Below are 2,257 nucleotides of genomic sequence, written 5' to 3'. Positions count from 1 at the left end.
TGAGCCCAGGAGTTGGAGGTTGCTGTGAGCTGTGATGCCATGGCACTCTACCCAGGGGGATAGCTTGAGGCTCCGTCTAAAAAAAAAAAAAATAGAAAAAGAAATTAGCTGGGCATTGTGGCAGGCGCCTGTAGTCCCAGCCACTCAGGAGGCTGAGGCAAGAGAATCTCTAAAGCCCAAGAGTTGGAGGTTACTGTGAGCTGTGATGCCATGGCACTCTACTGAGGGCAACATAATGAAACTGTATGAAAAAAAGTATGGAAGGTTCTAAGGCAAGGCTCAACCACTGTGGCAAGATTCAGACCAGGCTGTTTTAGGTCAATGGGCAGCTGTTGCTGGCTTCTTGCATCTGGAGGTTGGGTTACCTTCCTTCCCTCCCCAACTAGAGGACAAAGGTGGGATAAAAGTCTGGCAAGCCACCAGCAACCAGCTCTTTGGGTAGTTTGGGGGAGGGGTTGAGTTGCAGCTCCAAAGTGCTATCCACTTCAAGTCCAGGACCTCAAAAACTCCCTCGGAGTGTGCTCTGTGGAGGCTGTGGAAGGAGTGCATCCTATCGTCTGACCCCTGTTGAATCAAACTGACAGGCTAGTGACAGTTGGGTGGCACAGCTAGGATAAATGGCTGGATTCTTTTTTTTTTTTTTTTTAAGAGACAGAATCTCACTTTCTTGCCCTCGGTAGAGTGGTAGTGCACTGTGGCGTCACAGTTCACAGCAACCTCCAGCTGTCGGGTTTATGCAGTTCTCTTGCCTGAGCCTCTCGAGTAGCTGGGACTATAGGCCCCTGCCACAACATCTGGCTATTTTGTTGTTGCAGTTTGGCTGGGGCTGCAATGGCTGGAGGCCCAGGAAGCTGAGGTAGCCCCAGTGGTGCAAGTCTTGGGTACAATAGAGGGGAGCCGGGGGTTGGGGGGGTAGTGGATTGCCTCCTCAGCACCCCTGCTCTGTTTCTCCCTGAAGCCTCTGCTGCCACCTTCCTCTTGCCTGCTCTGTTACCAGAAGCTTCTGGGGTGCCCAAAGCCACCTCCATCTGCCCCCTATTGGGTGTGCACAGGGTGCTAGGTGCATGCTGGTAGGCCAAACCAGCTTAGTCCAATTTGGCCTCCCCAAAGTAAGCTCTTCACCCAGTGCTCACTCCACTGGGCTTTCCAGTATGGCATGTCATGTGGGCTGCTGTGTCCCACCACCTAGCCTGTACGCCTTGACACATGGAGCTGTGGCTCTGTCTTACCTACTGCACCCGGTCCTGGTGAGCTCAGGAGAGTAGCCTAACAGGATAGAGGCCCAGGTCAGGAAAGTGTCCTCAGAGCACAGCAGTAGGCTTAATGCTGGGAGATGCAAGGGGATGTTGATCAGCTGGAGTGAAGGATCTGTGTGGGCCCCAGAAGGGGTAGGGCCTTATAGCCAGGACCTATAGAGCCATTCAACTGTACACTTATGTGCCTTGTAGTGGCCTTCGTCACACTTGGAAGGCAAGTGTCACACTAGTAGTATCTGGTGCTGATCTCAAACTACTGGGCTGGAATCTGAACACACCACTCCTCAGCCTTCGGGGCAGAGACCTGGGAACGGGGAGGAAATATGGCACCTGTTTTCACCTGCTCCCAAGGCTGCCAGGGAAATCTCTTTCAGTTTTCCATGTCTGGATTAGCCAAGACTCTGATCGTTGAGCCCAGGGCTATGAGGACCATCCACAGGAACCTAGCACCCTCCACATACCAAGGCTTGGCCTTGACTAGGCACCGCGTAGGTGGTATGTACAGGGGAAGCAGGGGGAAGCTGGACATGAGTTAATATCCCATATACAGTGACAGATGCCTTTAAGCAGAGCAGGTGAACAAACAAAGCCAGGATTCCCTAAGCATGAAGTAAGATTGAGGGTGCATGTGAGCCTGGAATGGATAGCCACTTGCCGGCCAGGAAGTTAAGTCTTTCCCCAGCAGCATGAAGTGACACTGTTTGGGAGCGCCTTCCACCCAGGTGGCCATAACATGGAAAGAGGCAGCCACTATGGCATCAAAGAGCAACACGCGGCAGCTGGAAGCTGCAGGACAGTGCTGTGCCCAGGGACTGGAACCTCTCCATTCTGACTGTGTCCCAGAGCTGCACCTGCGAGGCAGAAAGGCCTAGTGCTCCTGGGCTGCTCTCCACCTTTGTAGAAAAAAAGGACAACATATGGGTGGCACCTGTGGCTCAAAGGAGTAGGGTGCCGGCCCCATATGCCTGAGGTGGAGGGTTCAAACCCAGCCCTGGCCAAAA

Source organism: Otolemur garnettii, unplaced genomic scaffold, assembly GCF_000181295.1.
Source record: "Otolemur garnettii isolate 467f Iridium unplaced genomic scaffold, OtoGar3 scaffold00249, whole genome shotgun sequence".
NCBI classification, from domain to species: domain Eukaryota; kingdom Metazoa; phylum Chordata; class Mammalia; order Primates; family Galagidae; genus Otolemur; species Otolemur garnettii.
Note: the sequence above shows the minus strand (reverse complement) of the source record.